Below are 10,430 nucleotides of genomic sequence, written 5' to 3'. Positions count from 1 at the left end.
CTTTATTTCCATAATATATCATGGGAAGACATTGCAAATGCAGCTTAGTGGCAATTACGATATAAAGTATGATGAGGTCAACGTGGACAAGTGAGACTGAGAAGGAGTGACGTTATTCCAAAATGGAAACTTTGCTCCAATATATCCTTTTAAAAATATACGAGTGTTTTGCAATTTAAATTTTTTGTAATACGACTTTTGTTCACTTGTAACCATTTTTTAAAGATTTTTTTTTAAATGTTTTCAACTTAATGTTTTCGTGAGAAATATTTTATTCCAATGACGTTAACTTTTGCTTGTAAAAAAACATTTTAGTACTTTTTAGAATCGATACAATTTCAAGCTTTTTCCCACTTTAACCTGACATTTTTTTCTTGTAAAATTGCGTCCGTTTTTCATAAGTTTTTTATCCGTCTCAGCATACATTTATTTTCATATAACCTGTTCATACAAATGAGACAATTCTCTTAAAAAAACTCTTAAAATTGTATCTTATAATCCAAATATCTCATCGTAAAAACTCCTCATCTATTTTCTTCTATTCATGACTTTACTGGCGCTCTCTGGAGTTCATTTAAGGCGTGTATTTGACGTTTCTCTGGTCAAATGAAAAATCAATAACTCTTGCATGCCGTCGCCATGGTGATGAATTTTATTGGCACTCAGGCGGCGCAAAAAAAAAAGAAATAACTAATTGGTTCTCGAAATCAACGGATTGATGAATAAGCCATCTTAAGCATTTTTGTTTGTCAACAAACTCGACTTGCACGTCAACGTCATCCCGACATTGAAAACGGGCGCTAGCCTGCTCGCTCGTGAGTAACAAGAGAAAAATTTGTTCAAATGTTTCCTGACGTAGCGCCGAATAATTTGGAATCGTTTTATCATCTTAGCCGGAGAGAAAAATGGCTTCAGATGACTCCCATTTGCTCGTTACTTTATTTTTTTTTTCATTTTCCTGCTCATCCACTCAGTCTCACTTTTTCAGTTTGCACTCGTCTGCTCATTATTATGATGAGGAAGTGTTCAGTACGGCTATCGTGATTAAAATGCAGTCGTCGATAAATGAGTAAACGCATGATGTGTTTGGGGCTCATTGAGAGAAATATTTAGTGTTAATTGGCCTGACCATCTGACTCATTTTATGCCTATTGACCTTAATTGTCATTGTGGGATCACTTTTTGGCACTATCAGCTTACTTATATTTCCAACTTTATTAATTAGGTATTAGGAATTTATGAAGCTTTTCAAATGGAGGCTCATTACTTGCCAAGTGTGTCCTTTAATTCATGATTTTTCTAGTTTATAAACTGCTATGGACAGTGATGGACGTCTAATCCGTTTTCTTCATTAAAAAAACAACAGAAAACCTTGTCATTTATGTATAATTTTTAACAAATGAACACATTGGTTATTCGCTGCCAGCCCTTTAAGTTAACTTAAATTGGACGGCTACAATTTACACATTTAAATTGACAGTAGAATGATTAAAAAAGAAAAAAAGCCATATGATTGGATGTCTATCGTTGTTAATGGGTTTGAAATATATTTTTTTAATGACGGAAAACTCTACATTTTATTTTTAGATGGCATTTATTTATCGCGTTTTTATTTTTTAAATGTAATTTTAAAAAGTCAAAATATATCGTTGTCAATGGCAGGCAATTAGTTAGTGAGCAAATTTAATGCAAACTTTAATTGTCCTTTTTTTTCCTGGAAACCATTTATTCTAATTAGTATTAAAGTTGTGAACATGATCAACAGTATGAAAGTCGTAAATAAGCAATTTACAAGATAAAGTATTTAACATCCCGTTTGTTAACCTTTTTGAGTCTACTTAAGCACACTTTAGCACCATTTTTGTTGTTGTATTTGTCTTAAAATTCCTCCTTTCAACTTACTTGTCGTAGCAAAATCTTCTAGACGCCGGCCTCCTCTGCGCGCTTCCGCCACTGCCAAGATGTCGTCGTCCTCCGCGACTCCCTCGCTTTCATGACGTCGCCTCGAGCTGAACGTGGCCGTGCCCGCACGCCTAATGACAGGAAATCAGAGCGGCTGCCGTAAAAAAAAAACACCATTCTGGTCGAAGGGGAGGATGTGCGCTAGGCCTGGAGGAGGGTTGACTTTTTGCCGTGGGCGTGGATGGGCCGGCGTGCCGTTAAATTGCCCATCGTTTCCTGCCCTGTTGTTGGTGTTGTTTAGTTTGAAAAACGAGCTTTCCGGTGACATTTAAAACGTGTGCGACATCCGTCAGAAAGCAATTCCCTGTTTCCTGTTGGAAATGGGAGATAAAGTAACCCGCGAGACCCTCTCGCTTTCTCCGGGGGGGGATGTTCATCAAGCCAGATTGAACTGATAAGGGGTATCATTAACGGGGGGGATTAGCCGGGCGGGGATGGCGTCACGCGGACTGCCTGTAGGTGTCCAATCCGTTTGAAAAGGGAGGCTGGTAGAACCAATGTTCATTCGCTGCTAGCCTCCCAGTTCAATCTAGATCTACGAGTGATAACCTAATGCGAAGGCTAGCGGCAATCATTAAAATCGAGGATAAAGAATATGACTTTCATTATTAGTACATGTAATATGATAGATTGATCGATTTTGCCCTTTTGACAAATGAGCCTTCTTTTAAAACAGATAATTGTTGACAAGGTTCTTCCAGATCCAAAAGTTTCAAAGCACCACTGTCTTTTTGAAAAATGGATTATTTGCGTTATTATTGTTTTGATACACGTTAATGCTTTTAACTTCTTGTAATAGTGCACAGGTGAGCAGGTGCACAAATGCTAGACTTGTTTACAGAGCCATAACTTATACAAACAGGACAAATCTTTAGAACAAATGTGGCCAACACACACACACGCGCACTTTTATGGATAATATTTGCTTTGTCATTGGCAGAATGAAGAACAATAACCGGACAAATATTAGTGTAGACTATTAAATCGGAGGCTGCTCTCATTTTACCGGTGAACGTTATTATCGTTGTCTATTAGTCGATTAGTCATTATTAATATAGGAAGTATTACTCATCATTTTCAATTTGGAAATATTAAAGTCGCTTTTTTTTTTAAATCTCCCACGCAAAGATGCATTTGTGTTCTCTCAAATCAGGACATAGACAACATTTAGCGGACAAACTAAAATAAAAATGTTGACACTGTCTTTGTCCCCAAACCAAGACGTATTATCATTAGCTTAGCTTTCCTGGCTTAGGAAGTCCCCTGACAAAGTTTCCCAGCAGTGATGCAACTTTTTCAAACAAATTTACTCCTTAGCCTTCATAAAAGTGCAAAAGTGCTTGAGTGCAGTAATATGCAAGGTGCACACAGCTGTCAATCAAAACACAAGTCAGGCGTGCATGTGTGTGCGTTGGCGTTCCATTACTTATGAATGAGTTTTGCTCTTAGGCGGAAAACTCGGGGGACGGGACTTACACTTTTATTTTTTTCTACATTAAATGCCACTTGACAAAAACGACTTGTGACATCATCCGAAACAAAAGTAACAAGTAAAAGAATGCAATTATGACACTTGGGCAGAGCAGGAAGTCATTCTTTTTTTAAGTCTCTTTAAGTGAAGGCGCTGGAAAATGACCACCTGACCTTTTTCCCATGGCCCCCATTTAAGCCGCGAGATTGCAAACGGGGTAATGAAGTGTCCCCGCTTCAGCGCCGCCATTATTTTGAAGGTCGGCGGACGCTTTTGAGATAATAGCTCATTTTCACCGGCATTTATCGACACGCGTGAGGATATTTTTCCCCCATTTTTTAGTTTATTTTTTTAATGGCCGTTTTATCCCAACCGTTAGCACGGTTGAGGTAGTGCCATCATAAACTGCTGCCGCATTGGGACTGGCTCTAGCTTGGCAAATGAGGATGACTCCACCTTGTGGGCACCCTAGATTAGTACTTTACCGGCAAATCTTTTCATAAATATTTTTTGCAACACAGAAAAAAAGGAAGTAAAAAAAACTTGCGGTAAATCTCGGCACGCAACGAGGAGATGAAGAGCTGCTAGCGAGAAACGCCGCGCGGGATTTACGGCCGCTTCTTCTTTGAAACGCACTCGTAAATGTTTTTGATGCCCCGCTAATAAATTACCCGCGCTGGCGCGATGGTGGGTGTGTCCAAACGATAAACAACGTGGCTCAAAAAGTGCAATCCTTTACAGTGTTTTGGATTTATTGACAGCTTACACTCGAGTACTTGAATCAAAAGTACACTATTTGCATGATTTACGATCCAACGGCAGGAAATGATAAAAATGACGATATCTAGCGATAGAAAGATGGAAAACGTTTTTTTTCGTCCTCCCCCTCGCTTCCCACGTGCGCAGGGGTCAAGAGGCTCCCCCGTAAAGCCGTCCTCGGCGCACACCCCGCTGCTCATTAGATGCGGATAGGTCGCTCCCGAATCGTAGTGGTATGCATCCGCATGTAAATATGCGTTTGTGTCGGCGAGAGGTTTCCCCAAGAGACAAAGATAACAACAACAAAATAGCAATTTGTTGGCGGGCAGTGTGAAGAAGCGCTTATCTGCATCCAGAAGCTCTTATTTTGCACTTGTCATATATTGATTCTTTTATGTATGCCTTTTATTTCTTGTGGCATCTGCAAATGAGCGTTTTTGTCGAGTAAGGCTCTTTTTTTGGGGGGGGTTGCACTAGCAGTGTGTCTTGTTTTTTGAGATGTACAACTTAAATTCAGTTTTATTTTCTGGTAATGACATTGAGATAGAACTTAACCATGATTGAAGGTAAGTGTGGCGTTCCTAAAATTGTGTTAGATGGAAATACATTGTGTTTTCACTCTTCTTTTTGAGTCAGATTGGTTTTATTCGATTGTCGCCACCGAGTGGTCGATTTTATTTTAATTAAAACTAGTATTTTCATATTGGTGTTAGATTTAAACACTTTGTCATTTCGCTTGCTAGTGCTTAACATGGGAATTTAACGCTTACTTTGCATTTTCATTCTTCTTTTTGGCTTAGATTTACACTCATTTTACTTCTACTGTCGCCCACTGGGGGTAAATAGATCCCTTTAAAAAAAATCCAAGCAGTTTTTGACAATGAAACTAACAAAAAAAAAACAAGGCGTATCAAAACAATCTAAAAATACTTAAAATCAATTCCTCATTTTACTAGTTACTGCACGACAAAACAGAAGCCACCGCAGCGAGCGTCGCCTGCGCCGCAGCGTCAGCGCTCGCCGATGAAAGATTCAGTGAAGTCCTACTCACCGTAATTAAACTGTATTGACTTAATTACCTCTCCGCCCGACAGGGTAATCAAACGGATCGGGTTCGGGCTCGGGGCCAGCTAACCTTTCCCTAAGGTGTCCGTTACGCTACGTGGCCGTCGGGGAATAACGTTACCGTTAGTTTGTTTATTATTAGTCTTTTGGGCCCACTTGAACAAATACGAACAGATTAATATTCAATTATCTAAGGTCCACCAAGTCGACTTACAAGAGAGACAATTAATTCATTAGAAGAGGAAGAGCACACAAGGCCAAGCGGTCGAACCCCGCCATCCATCAAAAGTTGTTGTTGGTAGCCCTCTTTGCCGAAACGGTCTAGCCAACCCGGCCGGGCCCAAAAGGAAAATGATGTTGAGACGTATTAAATTGATTTATGCCTGTCAAGCGGCGAGGACAGATGGCGGTCCTTGGATCAGCGCCGTCACGTTAACCTTCCAGGGGAAGGGATCACGAGCTGGCGGGCCTGTCGGGTCACGGCTCTCAAAATACCTTTTATGCGTCTCCGCGTCTGCAATCGGTCGCTTGGGAGACAAACAAAGTTAAAGTTGAAGTCATTTGATTGACATTTTTAATGACTTTTATCATCACAATGTCCATTTCCAAGTCATCTGGATGACTAACTACCTATTCCTGATTTTCCCCCTTTTTAAATCAATAATTGTCTTTTTTGAATCCATTTTTTTCTGTGTTTTTAGTTCAAAAATCATTTTGTAAAATCTAAAAATATATTAAAAAAAAAACTTAAATAAACATTGTTTTAGATCTATAAAAAACTGAATATTCAGGGCTTTTAATCCAGTTCTTTTAGTCCATTTATAAAAAAAAAAAATCTAAATATTAGATCTAAAATGGTCCGGCCCACGTGAAATCAAGTTGGCGTTAAAGCGGCCCGCGAACCAACCTAAGTCTGACACCCTTGTTCTAGGCTGTCCGCTTGAACCAAAATGGCGGCCTTCCTCTTTTTTGGATATGTTCTGTTGTGATGTACTTATCCACTAACTGTTGGTCAACATGTCCAACCAACTGTGTGTCCAGCCGTGAAAGTCTATTTTCAAAATTGACCTCCCAAACTTGAAAACGACAACTTTTATGGGGCATAAACGTTTTTGCAGCACTCCAATTGGGGGTGCCAGAAGGCCCAAATACTGCGAGAGCGCGAACCCTCAAGCTCGCCTTGTCTGTAAATTTACAGACGTCGTTAAAAAGCTCATCTCCCGCTTCGGGCCGGGGCGAAATCTCGTCGCACCGAGCCCATATATCGCAAGGAACGCCGATCGGGTAGAGAGCAAAACGTCCTCCCGGCCGGCGGCACCCAAACAAATACGCGGCGAGACATTGTGAGTACTACCGTGTCTATTTTTAAGGAGGGAGCATTGGGTAATATGGATGACTTCATAGGACGGGCATTTTGAATGAGACAACTGCCCACAAGTGTAGGAAGCTGAGGAGCTAGCTAGCTAGCATTGTTGTTGAGCAACTACAGGCAATTGACCCTCCTCAGCTGTTGCTGACTTGTACTTGAATTCGTATACAGTGCAAACTGGATGTGAGATCGCCAGTAATGTTCTATATTATGTACGTTGGTTCCTTGGAATTGCGTTTAGACTAAACACTTAGTGTACAATTACTAAGTTTATGTTTAGGTTGACTGTCAGTTGATAAGTCAGTGCAAAAATGTGATGGGGAAAATTCTGGTAGGTTGTTGCAAGGTTTTTAATGTTAGGAGTTAATAGAAAATATTCTCAGAATTTTTTTCAGATTTTTATTTAAAATCAACCAAAGCAGTTTTTATTTAAAATCAACAAAAGCAGACATTTTCCCCTTTTCATTTTTCAATTTTTTTGTTTTAACATCATTTTTGGATACTGTTTAGCATTAGTCACATGCTAGCAAGAAGAAAGAAAAACTCCATTGGACGTCTCCCAGTTCAAAGGAATCGGACCGATGTCCCCTTCAATGGTAGCCAATGAATTCCCACGCAAGACAATGTTAAAGGCAAAGTGATAAGTGACCACTGAGCTTTGAACCTGAGATGTGACTTTTTCCCTTCCGCCAAACAGAGTCGACATCAAACAAGCCCCGTTTTTTTTATATCCCAACATTAGCAATCCGCTGAAGATTTGACGAAAGCTCAGCCAAAGCCTCAACGTGTTAAAAACGTCACCTCAAACGATTGTCGGAAGACTCCAAAGCCAGTCGATAGCCGCCCCTCCGTCTTGGATCGCCGTCGCTAATTTGACGTCGAGGGATGATCGATCACAACTTCAAGCCTCGGCACGTTAATCCTTTCTTCAGCCACTTTTTTTTTCTTTCTCAAGGGCAGACGTCAGAACCATCGGCCAATTAATTGACGTCGGAGAAGCCAACGTAGCGTTTAAAGAGCCATTCGGCCAATAACCTTGAAAGAAAGTGATGGGACATCCCCGCCTGATCAAGATTCAACATTTCAGTACAATATTATTAGACGAGTTTATGAAGTCATCATTGCACCATTGCGTACTTGGCCCATTCCCAATTTCCTGAGAAAATATCCCGAGGTCAGAGAAAGTCCAATAGCCCCAGATCAATGCAAAAATATGTATTTTAATGCTCCAATACATTGATTAAATAGAAAAACGTAGTGTTGACATATTTGTATTTGATTAAACCAATGCTAATCTTGATCTCTTAAGTCAAGAATATGTAAAACTTGGCTTTAGTTCGCTAATAAATACACATTGTGCATTGTTGTTATATATTCCTGATCGTTTTGTTCCCCAATTTCCATTTTTATGAATTTACGTACAACAAAATAAATATGTGCTGACACTTTTAATCTTCTTGTTGACAATATTTCTCCTTTTTTTACAGCGTTCTTTTCTTTTCCTTTGTTATTGTTTGGCCGTTCTGAGCTGCGTCACAGTAGGCGGTCGCAATGGGAGTCCAAATAAAACCCACACACACACCCGAGAACACACAGTGCTGGCCGTATTATGCAAACGACAGCGCTAAGCTACGATCAATCGTTTTTTTTGCGCCACAGCTTGCGTGCCGAGCACATAGCTAGCTCGCTTTGATTGATAGCGCTGGCGAGTGATTAACGTGTCGATGGCGTAAAAAAAGACCCTCGGTAGGATTTCACCGGGGATTTCATGGCGTGTTTGTTGTGTCGTGGCGTGTATTTTTGACTCGCCGCTCGCCGTGTCAGAGGTGAACAGGTGTTTGTCGCGGGATGAGCGAAGAGGTGACGCCGATTTACGACGGCGGGTCATTAACGCCAAGGCCTCTGCCGCCCGGCGTGGGCGCGGGGGCGCTATGCGCGGACCTTGACACGGCCGCCCGCCGTCTATATAAATAGACACCGGGGAGGAAAAAGAGAAATGGCGCGCTTGGTTATTATTGTGTCTTTTGCGGCCTCGTTAGCTCGCGGTTGGTGGTCTCACTGTGGGGGAGGAAGGGAGGACTGGACCTTCCCCAAATTTCAATAGATGACACTTTTGTTGTGCTAGATTCACACAAAACTGAGCTTTTGTGTGGTTTTCTATTTATACAAAAAATACAACAGATAGGGATTTGAAATGGACTCAACGTGAAGAGGTGAAAACACCCATGATGCATTTATTGATGAATCACGAGTTCCCTGATTGACTGGAGCAGCCGCCTCATCGCCGAGCTGTCGGCGCGCCGCTGTATTTTCCCTTTCCGATTTGTCAGCAAACAGCGGCGGCGGCGAACGTATTCCCCTCCCTTCCTCTCTCCCTCGGCGCTTGTGATGGCGTCAGCACATCGCGGCGACGCCTCATAACGCGCCACCTTCGCGAGGGGACCTCGAGAGGACAGTTCTGTGACGCGTGTGATTGAAATATTCATTCGGGGGGCTCTTTATTCCCCCCAGGTAAACCGTCGAGTACGCTCGCTGATTTGAAATGCGCTGGTATTTGCTTAGCCGAGTTATTTGAGGTCACAATGACAAACTTGACAGTCGATTTTTCCTGCAAGGTGCACACCCACAAGCTATTACGGTAGCCTAAATAATGGCAAATATGTTCTGGAAAGTTTGTTATCTTGGTGAGAAAGTTGGTCAATTTTGCTGTTTTCAATGAATTCTTTTGACGTTTGCAAATAGTTTTGAGGGTTTTACATTTGACCATTTTGAACCTGTTGGAATCCTTTTTAGTATTTATCTGAGTTTGAAATGTGAAGTCAATCCAGTTGGAGTTTGGCACCTGTCAAAAAAAATCAAAAATACTCACTTTGCATTCAATTCCGTCTGAGACATTTTTAGACATTTTAAAATTTACATCTTCTGAATTTCTTGTTTTTCCAGGTTAGTCGTGAATTTTGACATTCTGAAAGATCTTGGGAAAGTCTCCACAAAAAAAAAAGAACCAATCAATTGTCCCTGTTGGAACGCATGAAAAAGAGGCAAAAAAGGAGCACCTGCCCCACAAAAAACGCCACACTTCCTTCCACAGGTGAAAATCTTTAGTTTTATTGTATTTTTTTTATCATTATTTCAAAAGTGAGAGGACTAACTTTTGCTTTTTGTTCTTTCTCTCTCAATCAGATCAAAATGATTTTTTGAAAATCCCACACAAGACAATGTTGAGTGAAAACAAGCGTATTGGGACTGGACAAAAGTAAGTCAACTTTAAAATGACAATAATGACTTCATACGTAACACTTAGCATTTATTGCATAGTTATTTTTAGTGTACAGTCCTTTGAGACTTTCTGGGAATTTTGGACTCGAAATAGAATAATGACTGACGTCAAACAGAAATTCTTCTTGTTTTGAATTAAAACAAACGTGTCAGACCTTTGGAAAATGGCGTCCTCGTTGGAAGAACGCGCTTTCCGGTCCCAGCGCGAATAATTCATGGCTTCCATATGCGATCTGCCATTAAAGAGCGTCGCCCCCGGGTGACGCCCGCGGCCAGCCTTTAACCTGCGGCCGGCCGGCATTTGTGCGGCAAATCCTTCCTTGAATCAATACGCCGCTATCGATCGCCGGTCCCTGCGCGGAAGGGACGCGGTGGCCAAATCGATGACACGTATGCTCGGCGTAATCAAATTTCGGAAAAGCGCTTGGCTAAGGGGAAACAAGGGAGCTCTACGGGGAAATATCATGGCTCTATTGAACAATATTCGGAAGGCGGCTAATGATACGGGAGATAATAAGGGATGCA

The sequence above is a fragment of the Stigmatopora argus genome, chromosome 17 (genome assembly GCF_051989625.1).
Source record: "Stigmatopora argus isolate UIUO_Sarg chromosome 17, RoL_Sarg_1.0, whole genome shotgun sequence".
Classification (NCBI taxonomy): domain Eukaryota; kingdom Metazoa; phylum Chordata; class Actinopteri; order Syngnathiformes; family Syngnathidae; genus Stigmatopora; species Stigmatopora argus.
Note: the sequence above shows the minus strand (reverse complement) of the source record.